Source organism: Schistocerca piceifrons, chromosome X (genome assembly GCF_021461385.2).
Source record: "Schistocerca piceifrons isolate TAMUIC-IGC-003096 chromosome X, iqSchPice1.1, whole genome shotgun sequence".
Taxonomy (NCBI): domain Eukaryota; kingdom Metazoa; phylum Arthropoda; class Insecta; order Orthoptera; family Acrididae; genus Schistocerca; species Schistocerca piceifrons.
The window spans coordinates 929,017,108-929,024,410 of record NC_060149.1 but is presented as its reverse complement, the minus strand read 5'-3'; positions in this window follow the sequence as shown (position 1 = coordinate 929,024,410).

Sequence of the window (7,303 nt, the reverse complement as noted above, 5' to 3'; positions counted from 1 at the left end):
ACACGTTTGTATGAATCGGATGCTGATAATGATCCTGAAGTTGAGGACTTTGTGGAAGATTCTATAGATGAAGATTACCAACCTGTCGCTAATGTGGAGAGTGACAGCTCCAAGACTGAAGATGAAGCTAATTTACATTCACTTATATTATTATTATTATTATTATTGTTACTATATGAATAATGATCACTATTATAATAGAGCTGACACTTCTACTGCTACTTCTGTTACTGCTATTTTATTGTGTGGTATGTTATCTTTACAATGAGTTGTAGCTTTCTAATTGTCTCTTTCCTCACGCAGTTGCTGAACCAGGACCAAGCAGTAATATAAACACTGCTAGAGAAGGACCTACCCTCGGTAAAAAAAAGAACTGCACCTCCTGTAAGTGGACCAATACAGAATCGATGTAGAAGAGGAGAACGAAGTGAGGGTTCACTTCCAGAACCTGGCTAAAAACTCCTGGGGAAGGACGGGTTCACGGAGTGGACTGTAGCCGACTTCGGTGTTACTACTCCAGGTAGGATAGATCAACAGAATATATTGAAAGAAACACGGGGACCTACTCTGCACGCAAAGCGGCACGTATCAAATAATAATGTTTCGAGTGCCTGGCGCCTTTTAGTTGATTAATCAATGTTGAAACACAAAAAGAAATGCACAGAAGCAGAGGCACAATGGCTTCTTGGAAATGATTCCTGGAGTTTGCATTTAGAAGAATTAGATGTATTTGTTGCTTTATTATATGTTCATGGTGCACCAGGTGCCGGATGTATTGAAGTAGATGAGTTGCGGTCGAGAAACTGGGGAGCCCCATTTTTCGCTGACACAATGAGCAGAAACAGGTTTCGAGAAATTTTGAAATATCTGCGTTTTGATGAAAAAATACACAGTCGGAACATTTTAAAAGTGACAAATTTGCACTTATATCAACTACTTGGAACCATTTTATAGAAAACTGTCAGTTGAATTACATACCTGGGTCAAATGTCACTTTGGATGAACAACTTTTCCCCAGCAGAACCAGGTGTCCGTATTTGCAATATATGCCGAATAAGCCTGATAAATTCGGAATCAAATTCTGGCTTCTATCGGCTGTAGAAACAAAATATCTTTGTAATGGGTTCCCTTATGTAGGAAAGAACGAACAGAGGGCACCTAATGGAAAACTTCCAGGACAAGTAGTAATGAAGTTGGTAGCTCCAAATCGCAATAAGGGGCGAAATGTGACTACTGATAATTTTTTCACTACAATCACACTTGGGGAGAGACTGGGAAACGAGAAAACTAGTCTTGTCGGCACTATCAACCGTGCAAGAAAATAAATTCCGAATACTATAAAAAAATGAAACCTCCTCTTTATATGTCTGTTCTCTTGAAAAGGGAAGGTGGTACTCTGACTGTTTACCAAGGGAAAAAAAAACAAAAATGTTCTTCTGTATAGCACCATGCACAAAGATGTTGAAATACAAAATAATTCGAAACACCTTGCCAAAACAGTGAGCTTCTACAATAGCACAAAATTTGCTGTAGATGTCTTGGACCAGATGATGAGGAAATATTCTGTCTGCTATGGTACTCGTCAATGGCCTGTACACGTATTTCACGATATCCTTAATTTAGCAATCATCAATGCATGGATCATTTTCAAGCTAGTGATAGGGATTAAAATATGTTGGAGGAATTTCATCCTAAATCTAACAAAAGAATTACGTAGAGCCTATATGGAAACCAGAAATCAGGAAAGGATGCCAAGGGATGGGAAAGAAAAGGAAGGAAAGGACACTGGTGATGAAGAAAGAGAAGAAGCGGAAATTCCTGCGAAAGTCAGAAAACTATGCCAAACGAGGAAATGCAGAAACAAGGCAAATAAATTCAAGAGATATGTTTGTGGGCTGTGTACATATAAAGTAATAAAGACAGTAGTTTGTAATGCTTGTAAGTAGGATTAGGTACTATACATGGTCATATTTTATGATTGGTCTTTCTCTTAACATATTCATGGGTACTTAGTTTCTCGAGTACGAATAATTTCTATTAATTTTGAAACTACTGCAAAACAATTAGTATGGTTGCAGATAAATATTGTGAACTATGTTCTTTAATATTAGTAATATTATGTACCTATTGTTGTAAAATACAATGATACTGTTATTAAACGTAATTAAAGTGACACATTGATATCAAGGTCATTAATATTTACATTAAACAGCACAGCATGTACTTACAAAGAAAGTGGTCACTTTGACCACATCGGCGGTTCTAAGTATAGTACTAGTTCTGACGGTTCTAATATTACGACGTCGATAGCCTCCACAAACATGCCTCTGGCCATCTGGCTTTTTTGGCATGTGCTGTGCGCTGCCCCCCTTGGATTTAGACACGCAAATTATATTATGATATGTTAGGAACTGAAATTCTTCTTTAGTCAACTTTAGTTTGTATGGATCTAATCTGGAGGCTTTTGAGTACACACTGCTGGTAGCAATGTAATGTTTAACATCATGCTTAATTTCTCTTGAAGTAATGGTGAGTTTTGTCAGGTCAGGAAAATTTTTAAGTAGTTCAGAGCATTTACAGTTAGCTTGGAGTGAGCTGACAGAATCATACAATTCATCTGCACATTGTAGTGCTGCCATATGTGACTGAGTACTACTGTCAACTACTAACTTTCTTTTCATGTCTATAAAGAAGTCAAACCGATAAAGAAAGTCTGCACTGATTACAGATTTTGTTGTGTTAGCTACAATGAAAGGCCACTCAAAACTGCGTTTGAAACCTAAATCAAGATTCAGTAACTTTGATCCATAAATTTTAACCTCAGGTCCATTTGCAGCATAAAGTTTGTAGTCTGCTTCTTTAACTTTATACTTGGGACAAGCTGATATAATGGAAACAACAGCACCACTGTCACCCACAAAAGGCAACACTGAATTTTTATCTCTCACAAACAATAGATATTGGCGGCATGGTACAATCGTTGGGGCAGAACTCTCAGCCGCTACTATGTCTGACAATTGGAGTTCCCATCACTATTCCATTGGCAAGGTTGTACACACTTCTAAAGTCTGCATTTTGAGCCATAACGAAAATGACAATGGCAGTCCTTGCCTGAACTATTGTATCTTGGCTTACTGTGGCCTCTGCTACGAGAGCGCCACTGCAATTGATATTGTTACTCCCTCGATCTAAATTTTCCGACTTCAGTTTCCAGCTCTTCGATCCCTACCAGAAGATCTTTAACTAATACAGAAGAATCGCACATCACAGGGGTCACTTCAATTGAGGATGAATAAAGTTGATGAGTGCTTCGCATTTCCATCATCCAATATTTGTGCTAGTTTGTCCACATTTTCTTTGCAGATTATTATAGCATTTCAGAAGTTTGTGTAGCCACAGAGTCTTTAAAATCTTATCTGAAATGTTCGTTCCTCCATAGCTTTTCACTTTCCAAAATTGACTGGGTTTCAGATCACCAATTTCTATGTGCTAACTAATTTCTTAATTTGATGTTCTTCACTTCGCTTAAAAGTCATTAACAGTCTTTCTTTATCTAAAGAATATTTGTTGCTTTAGTCACTGTTCACACAAACCTATATATTTTCCACAAATTGCGGCTCTAAATGCGCTAACAAATAATTGAATTTTGTTGCTTCAGTTTGTGTTCCCATGACTGTAAATTGTGCTTCAGCATGACAAGTTTTTCAGTCCAGAACGGAGAAAGTTTCACACTAACTTTGTCCATTTCAATGTTTGTGTCAATGTCTGTCATCACATCTGTTTCTTGTTTAGATCACGTTGGGGTCACCAGTTGTTCGTCTTCTTGTAAATTAATCACACAAACACGGTATTTTAGATATTTTGTTTATTTGACACTTTCTTTTTGTTACAAGACCAATATCACACTCCAACAACAAAACAACTGAAGCCTAGAACTCTTTCTATGTCCATTTCAAAATGTCTTATGTTTTCAAAACAAAAATAAGGTTAACATAAAGATCAATTGTTTACGGAACTGTAGGTTCTTACAACATATACTGCAAATGTGACAATTTATTTCTCTCACCAGCACATTGCAATCGAGTTTTGAGGAAAATAATCTGTGCTTCCACATAGTACATCTGTTAATTTTTTACAACAGGTAGACATGTAAAACTTGACAGATAATACCTTTTAGGAATATTACTGCAAATGGTTGTCAATTCCTTGGAATAAACGGGGTATCCATACTTAAAGTTCTAGTTTCAAAACGCTGTAGAAAGAGAACCACCACTCAGAATGACATTAGTTATATTATTGGCATGGGGGAAACGTCACAGAACAAAAAATATTTTGCAGTGAACACATAGCTACATTCAGATCCGATGATGGCACCTTTAGTGCGTTGAAACCAGTTATCCCGTAAAATGTAACCAACAGATGGCCTGTAAGAGTCTTAATATAAATTGGGTTGGCTACAATGACAGGTGAATCTCAATAAGAGGGCTACAGTTTGAATTTCTCATTACACTATCCATATTGTTCAATGTGTATGACTGCACAAGTACAATAGTCATAATTTGTCGCACTGTTTGTTAGGTAAGCACATCCAATATGGCAATGTCATACCCCATCAGATGGGAAAAATTGGTTTATATTGTGCTGAGGCCAAAAACTGCATAAAGAGTAAAATGGCATCGGTTTTTAATTGTCCTGGGGCCAAAAACCACATAAAAAGCAAAATGACTTCGATTTCTAATTGTCATGAGACTGGCGCAAAACATGTTCAATATGTTGTCCACCGAATTCTGTCACAATTTGAAATTGGGAACCAGCTTGCTCCACAACAGCTCGAAATGTCTCAAAGGTCATGCTCAGAATGTGATGCACAGTGCGCACTTTAACTTCAGCTATGTTCCGAATTAGAGCACTTAACACATCTTCCAGATAACCTCACAGCCAGAAGCCATACAGATTAACATCAGGTGATCTGAATGGCCAGGCTGTAGAGAGATGACCGCTGACAATTCTAGCATTTCCCAAATGTCTCTCAAGTACCTGCCTCACCGGTTGTGCAATGTGTAGAGGAATGCCATATTTCATAAAAATGATCATATGCACACATTTACAATGTTCACAGCCTGGAATGACGTTGGCGCACGAAAGACTCTCATAGCATTTACTAATGTCAATGCAGGTAACCCACAGGACTCATCCTCTCCAAAAGATATGTCCCTATGATAAACGATTCCATCAACCTGCCACATGCAGTCACCTGTGCAGAATGATGTGGTACCAGTTGATGTGCTCGCAGATTTTCCATTGCCCATATTCTGCATATTAACATGTCCTTGAAGATGGAAATAGGTTTTGTCTGTCCACAGAATGTTCCATGGCCATTCATTGTCCACTGCCCTGTGAGCAACAAGTTCCAGAGCGAAAATTTGTCTTTCTGACAGGTCAGCAGGACCATCTGAACATTACTGATTTTGTATGGAAAGCAATGCAGGATGTTCTGGTACTCTAAGGACTGCTGAACGATTTCGTAAACAATCCCACACGAAATGTCAAAGCCCTGGGGAAATCTTCCTGACATGCACATGCCAATCTGTTTTCACTAATAGGGGCAAAGACTTCCTAATTCACCCTCATATCATTCGAAAATCGCAACCAACAGTCACATTCAGTGGTTACCCGCAAGTTCTGTTTTAGGCAGTACTCAACAATGTGGCAACAGTTGCTAGTGTGTGAAAGCTTTAAATCATCAACATAGAACAATGTTGGTCTTTTAGCGAACCATCCGTCTGTTGAGGACATACCTACCACTGAAACTCTTAAAAGTAATGTACAGGTTATTTCATAATTAATATTAACACTAAAGTACAATAATATCTCATAATGTTAAATCATTTCATTGTATTAGGCTCCAGTAAAGCTTTACTACATAGAACCTCCTCTCTGCAGGGTTAGTGCGATATGACTAATCTAATTTATTTAAGAATATTATTTTTATTCACATGTCAAGTTCCATGGGACCAAATTGAGGAGCAAATCTCCAAGGTCATGTAATATGTCAGTACATGAAATTACAACATAAAAGTAATAACAGATAAAAATAAATGGTTATGAACCCAAAAAAAGTCAATCCATAAGTTTAAGTAAACGCAATCAACGATACAACAAGAATCAGCTTAATTTTTCAAGGAACTCCTCGACAGAATAGAAGGAGTAACCCATGATGAAACTCTTCAGTTTCGATTTGTAAGTGCGTGGATTACTCCTAAGATTTTTTAAATTCGAGTGGTAGCTTATTGAAACTGGATGCAGCAATATACTGCACAACTTTCTCCACAAGAGAACAGAAATATTTTAGAGTTCCCCATAATACTAGAGGGCATATCATTTATATAAATAAGGAACAGGAGTGGCCTCAACACTGATCCCTAGGGCACCCCTCACTTGACTGTACCCCACTCAGACCCCACATCACAGCCATTCTCATTATTGTGAATAATGACATTTTGCTCTCTGTTGCTAAAGTAAGAGGTGAACCAATTGTGAGCTACTCCCCATATTCCGTAATGGTCCAACTTCTGGAGCAATATTTTGTGATCAACACAATCAAATGCCTTAGTAAAATCAAAAATATGTGAAGAATTCGAAACCTTTTGCTTAACCCATCCAGTACCTCACAGAGAAAAGAGAATACAGCATTTTCAGTTCTTAAATGACTTCCAATGCCGAACTGTGTGTGAAATTTATTTCAGAATGACAGGTGGGAAATTTATTTATTCCATCTAACTCCAGTCGAATACTTAATTGCGAATATTATTTTTCAACGCCTATTGTGTAGTAAACTGTCATTCTAACCTCGCGAACAATAGTCACAGCCCGCGTTTCCGCAAAAGTCTTCTTTTCAGCAGTATGCAGCAAAGTGTTACGTGGCAAACGTTGCTAGTGTGTGAAAGTCTTAAATCACCAACATTGAACAATGGTGTGGTCTTTCAAAGGAACATTCTATCTGTTGACGATATTTCACATTCCCTTTGACGAAGTATAAAATCCGACCGGTAATATAAAGGGAACGCACTTTCTTTATTGGTCGAATTGTATAGGCAAATGTTTTTGGAAGAAGGGGTAAAACGTATTTCACCCCCTCTACTTTAGTCCAGCCTATCTGGATACATTTGAGGAAAGAGCTCCAGCTGGGTGGTCGAATATTTTTATAGCCGTGTAAATCATTTTGATACATAATTTGCAGCAGTCTGTTCTGTTAAATGAAGAATCTATCATCAAATTAGCATCAGAGCTGCGGGGTCTACTT